The 7094-nt window shown below is 44.4% G+C and overlaps 1 pseudogene; it reads left to right on the forward strand.

The window, feature by feature from the left end:
- Nucleotides 1-2202: 2202 nt before the first annotated feature.
- Nucleotides 2203-6889, forward strand: LOC112074252 (clarin-3-like; annotated as a pseudogene).
- The last annotated feature ends 205 nt before the right edge of the window (nucleotides 6890-7094 follow it).

A 7094-nucleotide genomic window follows, 5' to 3' on the forward strand; every position in this document is an offset into this window, starting at 1 on the left:
AGCCCGACAGGATGCTCTCGATTGTGCATCTGTAGAAGTTTGTGAGTGCTTTTGGTGACAAGCCGAATTTCTTCAGCCTCCTGAGGTTGAAGAGGCGCTGCTGCGCCTTCTTCACAACGCTGTCTGTGTGGGTGGACCAATTCAGTTTGTCCGTGATGTGTACACCCGAGGAACTTAAAACTTTCCACCTTCTCCACTACTGACCCGTCGATGTGGATAGGGGGTGCTCCTCTGCTGTTTCCTGAAGTCCACAATCATCTCCTTTGTTTTGTTGACGTTGAGTATGAGGTTATTTTCCTGACACCACACTCGAGGGCCCTCACCTCCTCCCTGTAGGCCGTCTCGTCGTTGTTGGTAATCAAGCCTACCACTGTAGTGTCATCCGCAAACTTGATGATTGAGTTGGAGGCGTGCATGGCCACGCAGTCGTGGGTGAACAGGGAGTACAGGAGAGGCTCAGAACGCACCCTTGTGGGGCCCCAGTGTTGAGGATCAGCGGGGTGAGGATGTTGTTACCTACCCTCACCACCTGGGGGCGGCCCGTCAGGAAGTCCAGACCCAGTTGCACAGGCGGGTCGAGACCCGGGTCTCGAGCTTGATGACGAGTTTGGAGGGTACTATGGTGTAAATGCTGAGCTGAATCGATGAACAGCATTCTCACATGGGTTTTCCTCTTGTCCAGATGGGTTAGGGCAGTGTGCAGTGTGGTTGCGATTGCGTCGTCTGTGGACCTATTGGGTCGGTAAGCAAATTGGAGTGGGTCTAGGGTGTCCGGTAGGGTGGAGGTGATATGGTCCTTGACTAGTCTCTCAAAGCACTTCATGATGACGGAAGTGAGTGCTTACGGGGCGGTAGTCGTTTAGCTCAGTTACCTTAGCTTTCTTGGGAACAGGAACAATGGTGGCCCTCTTGAAGCATGTGGGAACAGCAGACTGGGACTTGCATCCAACTCCAGGATTCTCTGAAATGACAGTAAATACTGTAACTACTGTATAGTGGAGTTCACTGGCAACATCAACGAGTCTCTAATGTTTAGAGAGCGTAATAGTAGAATATTACTTGCACATATGCTGACAAGGTACTAATCTGTCGTTCTGCCCCTGAACAAGGCAGTCAACCCACTGTTCCCCTGGTAGGCCGTCATTGAAAGTCTGTGTCTATCTGTTACGGTGTGTAGCCTATCCATGACATGCTGATCACGCTCAACTATTGTAGTGGGAAGAGCAAATCATTAATCTGATACGTTTTATGGCATCATTTAGCCTGACTTGTTTTCCAGAGGAGGACTTTGGACCCATGTGGAAAACGTCATTGTGTTCGTTCGGATAATAAAACACGTTTTTTATCATATGATGTGGCCTTCATAGTGTTTCTGATGTTTTGGTTGGCTGGGTCTGTTGCTGTGTGTGTGTGTGTTGCTGTGTGTGTGTGTGTGTTGCTGTGTGTGTGTGTGTGTGTGTGTATGTGTGTGTGTGTGTGTGTGTGTGTTGCTGTGTGTTTGTGTGTTACTAGTGACTACTCTGTGTCTTGTACAGGTGCATAATGCCAATATTGTCTAACGAAGCAGTAAGACCTGAGGGGGTTTGTGATATATGGCCAATATACCACGGCTGAGGACTGTTCTTAAGCACGACGCAACYCGGAGTGCCCGGATACACCCCTCAGCCGTGGTWTACTGYKCATATATCACAAACCCCCGAGGAGCCTTATTGCTGMTATAAACTGGTTACCAAGGTGATTAGAACAGTAAAAAATGTTTTATCATACCTGTGGTATACGGTCTGATATACCKCGTCTGTCAGCCAATCAGCATTCAGGGCTGGAACCKCCTAGTTTGTAYTAACAATTAGAGACWGATATTGACTSTCCTGGTTAAAGACATGTATGATGCCTCCTGAAGGTGTGTTGTAGCTTAACAACAGTTATTCACGTGGAATAAACGGTACATCCTTATTCCTTCATTTGGAACAAACTACGCCACATGCTGAGCACTCAGTCCTCAGGTATATTTATTTCCCCTTTGGTATTYATCKGACGCCTCTCCCGTTTACGATGTTTGGGAATACCTTATCAACACTATGACAACCATCTCTCTCTCTCTTCCCTGACTAAAGTTCACCCTCTCATCTAGAGGTGTTTTATAACCTACAGGTTAGACACGCCTGTCCTCTCCTCAGACCATCACGCCTGTCCTCTCCTCAGACCGTCACGCCTGTCTCTCTCAGACGTCACGCTGTCCTCTCAGTGGACTATAACTCATGTCCTGCCTTTGAGACACCAGAAGACACCAGAAGACACCAGACCAGAGCACCAGAAGACACCAGAACAGACACCAGAAAGCACCAGCAGACACCAGAAGGCACCAGAAGGCACCGAAGACACCAGAAGACACCAGAAGACACCAGAAGACAACCAGAAGCACCAGAAGACACAGAAGACCCAGCAGACACCAGAAGACACCAGAAGGCACCAGCAGACACCAGAAGACACCAGAAGACACCAAGCAGAAGACCACAGAAGACACCAGCAGACACCAGAAGACACCAGAAGGGTAGATGGTTATAGCCTACTCTGCTATTGAAGCTGATTTGGAGAGTTACAGAAGCAACGAGGGTTTGACGTCTTCTTCCTCTTCCTCTTCGTCTTCTTCTTCATCGGTGTGGCTGTAATTTGTGACAATGCCCTCCATCAAGAAGGCTCTGCATTTTCTTGTAGCGCGCGGCTACTGCGTGGTCCGTGGGGATTTTAGGTTATGGGATGTCGACCGAATGGGCGTTTCCAAAATGAGTTGCTCTCAAACTGAAAGGTTTTCACCACGGCTCTGCCGTTGTATCATACGCTCTGTTCAACGGGATGATCGCCAGAGGTTCCTGTCCAGTGTTTGGAGGTGAAAGACATTTCAAGGTATGTTTTCTCCTGTTCTACCTACTGCCCCTATAAGTGTGCAGAAATGTGCTGTGTTAAAGTTCTAGAACAATAATGTTGCCTTCGTACTGTAATAATGCAACAATGTATGTGGCTTGGTATATACTCCTAACCTGTATATTCCTAACCCTAACCTGTATACTCCTAACCTGTACACTCCAAACCTAACCTGTATACTCCTAACCTGTATATTCCTAACCCTAACCTTAACCTGTATACTCCAAACCTGTATACTCCAACACTAAACTTAACCTGTATACTCCTAACCTGTATACCCCTAACCCTACTATGTACTCCTAACCTGTAACCCTAACTTAACCTATGTACTCCTAACCTGTATACCCCTAACCAACCCTAACCTGTACCCTAACCTGTATACCCCTAACCTATACTCCTAACCTAACTTAACCTGTATACTCCTAACCCTAACCTATGTAACTCCTAACTGTATACCCTAACCTTAACTCTAACCCTAAACTTAACCTGTATACTCTAACCTAACCTATGTACTCCTAACCTGTGATACCCTAACCCTAACCTTGTAACTCCCTAACCTGTATACCCTAACCTAACTATGTACCTACCTGTAATCCCTAACCCTAACCTAACCTATGTACTCCTACCCTGTATACCCTAACCTCTTACTCCTAACCTAAACTTAACCTGTATACTCCTAACCTAATCCTATGTAACTCCTAACCTATGTACTCCTAACCTATTGTATCCTAACCTATGTACTCCTAACCTATGTACTCCTAACCTACTGTCCCTAACCTATGTACTCCTAACCCTATGTAAACTCCTTAACCTGTATACTCCTAACTGCCTAACCCTAACCTGTATACCCCTAACCTGTGTACTCCTAACCTGTATACTCCTAACCTAAACCCTAACCTGTATATTCCTAACCTGTGTACTCCTAACCTGTATACTCTACCCTAACCTGTATACTCCTAACCTGTATATACTCTAACCCTAACCCTAACTGTATACTCCTAACCTAACTGTATACTCCTAACTGTGTACTCCTAACCTGTGTACTCCTAACCGTGTATTACTCCTAACCTGCATACTCCGTCCTAACCGTGTACTCCTAACCTGTCATACTCCTAACCTGTACTCCTAACCTGTGTGACTCCTAACCTGTGTACTCCTAACCTGTGTACTCCTAACCTGCTAACCTAAGCATACTCCAACCTGGTACTCCTAACTTGTACTCCTAACTGTTACTCTAACCTGTGTCTACCGTAATGTGTAGGTACGTCCACGGTGTGGGCGTACCCCAACAGCAGAACGGTGTGGACGTATACCGGTCATAAATACCCCTCCAATTACGGGGAGGACCCTTCGGACCCCCATTTCCATTTATATTTTCTCAAAAAGGGTTGTCACGTATACTCCCTCTCTGCGCTCGAGGTTCGTCGGCTGCTCATTATTACACCTGTCACCATCGTTACGCGCACCAGCACCTCTCAGACTCACCTGGACTCAATAACTGTCTGTTACTTCCTATATAGTCACTTGCCTTCTCCGATACTCATGCATCCCTATATATTCCATGTCACTTCTTGATCTTACCTATCTTTTGCATTTGATCCTTCTACTGATTACCTCCATAATGTCACTCTTACTTTCGCTATTGTTGATCCTTTGTTATCCCTATTTCTTTGACCCGAACGTCTCCGGATTATCTTGTCTTCTGTCCTCATGATCTCCATATAGTCCTTTGGCTTTCCACGCTTTGTTCTGTTATACTGTCTACGCTACTTGTGCTTCTTGTTTGTCAATATTCATTTTTTATAAATTCACTCCCCGAACTTGTCGTCCCGACTCCCAGCGTATACGTTACAAGGGTTCTTCGGCTGTACCGATAGGGTAACCCTTTTTGGTTCCCGGTAGAACCCTTTTGGTTCCATATAGAACTCTCTGTGGAAAGGATTGTTCATAGAACCCAAAAGTGTTCTACCTGGAACCAAAATGATTCTTCAAAAGGGTTCTCCTATGGGCAGCGAAAATAACCCTTTTAGGTTCTAGATAGAAAAAAAGGTGCTAAGATATCCATACCACAATTCCGCCCTTGGTGGAACTCCCCATAATACTGCTGTATATTCCTAACCTGCCTGTTGTTGGTCTGCCTGTGTAGTGTTTGAGAAGTTGGCAGAGACAGGTGGAGCTCTCAGATCCTCCACGGCATATAGTGACACCCCCTGGCCCTGTGTCTGCTCTGCTCTGCTGGCAGCATCCTCATCACTCTGTACACAGCGTCAGTAACCCCTACCAGACGTACATGGGACCCATAGGGCTCTACACATGCAGCTCTGGCAGTGGTAAGATCAATAGAGTTCACATCAATTCAATCAATCAATCAAGCAAAAAAGAGGCCAGCCCATCAACGGCACATATTAGATACCGAAGGTTCTGTGTTCAAGCCCTATTTAGTCCCCATATGAAAATACCTGAAGGTTATGGGTTCAAGCCCTATTTAGTCCATATGAAATACCTGAAGGCTTGTGTTCAAGCCCTATTTAGTCCCATATGAAATACCTGACGGTTGTGGGTTCAAGCCCTATTTAGTCCCATATGAAATACCTGAAGGTTGTGTGTTTACCCTATTTAGTCCCATATGAAATACCTAAGGTTGTGGGTTCAAGCCCATTTTAGTCCCATATGAAATACCTGAAGGTTTTGGGTTCAAGCCCTATTTAGTCGCATATGAAACACTGAAGGTTGTGGGTTCAAGCCCTATTTAGTCCCATATGAAATACCTGAAGGTAGGTGTGGTTCAAACCCTATTTAGTCCCATATGAATACCTGAAGGTTGTGGGTTCAAGCCCTATGAGCCGCCTTTCACACTGTCTCTCCCTCCTGGCGTTATCCCCCTCTCTCTGTGTACTGTCTGAATAAAACATGTTACACAATTTATATGAAATTAATTAGTTCATTATATTGAATAAAAAAAACAACTACATGGATTTCATTAATGCATTAAATAAATTGTAAACATGATGGAACAACTCTTTGTGACTAAGTTAACAGACTAGTAGTAGTACTAATAGTGGTAGAACTAGCTGTAGTAGTAATAATAGTAGTAGAACTAGTAGTAACAGTAGTAGTAGTAGTAGTAGTAGTAGTAGTAGTAGTACTAATAGTAGTAGTACTAATAGTATTAGTACTATGTAGTAGTAGTACTAACTATGATGGAACATGTTTTAACTCTGTGTGACTAAGTTAACAGACTAGTAGTAGTATGTACTAATAGTAGTAGTACTAATAGTAGTAGTAGTACTAATAGTAGTAGAACTAGCTGTAGTAGTACTAATTAGTAGTAAACTAGCTGTAGTAGTACTAATAGTAGTAGTAGTAGTACTAATAGTAGTAGATAGTGTAGTATAGTACTATAGTAGTAGTAGTAGTAGTAGTAGTACTATAGTAGAGTAGAACTAGCTGTAGTAGACTAATAGTAGTAGTTGTAGTAGTAGTAGTAGTAGTAGTAGTAGTACTAATAGTAGTAGAACTAGCTGTAGTAGTACTAATAGTAGTAGAACTCGCTGGTAGCACTAATAGTAGTAGTATAGTAGTGTAGTAGTAAACTAGCTGTAGTAGTACTAATAGTAGTAGAAATAGCTGTAGTAGTACTAATAGTAGTAGTACTCGTTTTTAACCTCCCTTTTGTTCTTTTCTCCAGCGTGCATCTCCTTCCTGGTGCTCATCCTGTACGTAGTGACGCGTCCAGCTGACCGAAATGTCTGAAGACCTGGTGAGGAACGACGTGGGAAGTGCTTCATTCTACCTGAAGGACAGACCTCAGTTCCAGGTGGGATACTACCTGCTGATCCCCTACATGGTGCTGAGTCTGCTCGCCATCTCCTGGTCTACCTGTATGAGCACGCTGCCTACACACACAGACAGGAGCAGCAGAGGCCCACAGAGGACGCTCCTAAAGGATCATGATGTATTAATATATATACACAGGATACAGATTCATAAGATCCTGACTACAAATCTCCTAACAGACGGACACAGACTGTGTTGACTAGTAAAACTCTGTGTCCTGAAATGTGCGTGATCCAGGACTGATCCGAGCTTATAACATATCTCACATGCTATATATAATTAACTCGGATCACCTTGTTTCATCGTTACTACATTTTCCTCTTGCTTTATGTTTT

This window comes from Salvelinus sp. IW2-2015, unplaced genomic scaffold (assembly GCF_002910315.2).
Source record: "Salvelinus sp. IW2-2015 unplaced genomic scaffold, ASM291031v2 Un_scaffold2550, whole genome shotgun sequence".
In the NCBI taxonomy this organism is placed as follows: Eukaryota; Metazoa; Chordata; class Actinopteri; order Salmoniformes; family Salmonidae; genus Salvelinus; species Salvelinus sp. IW2-2015.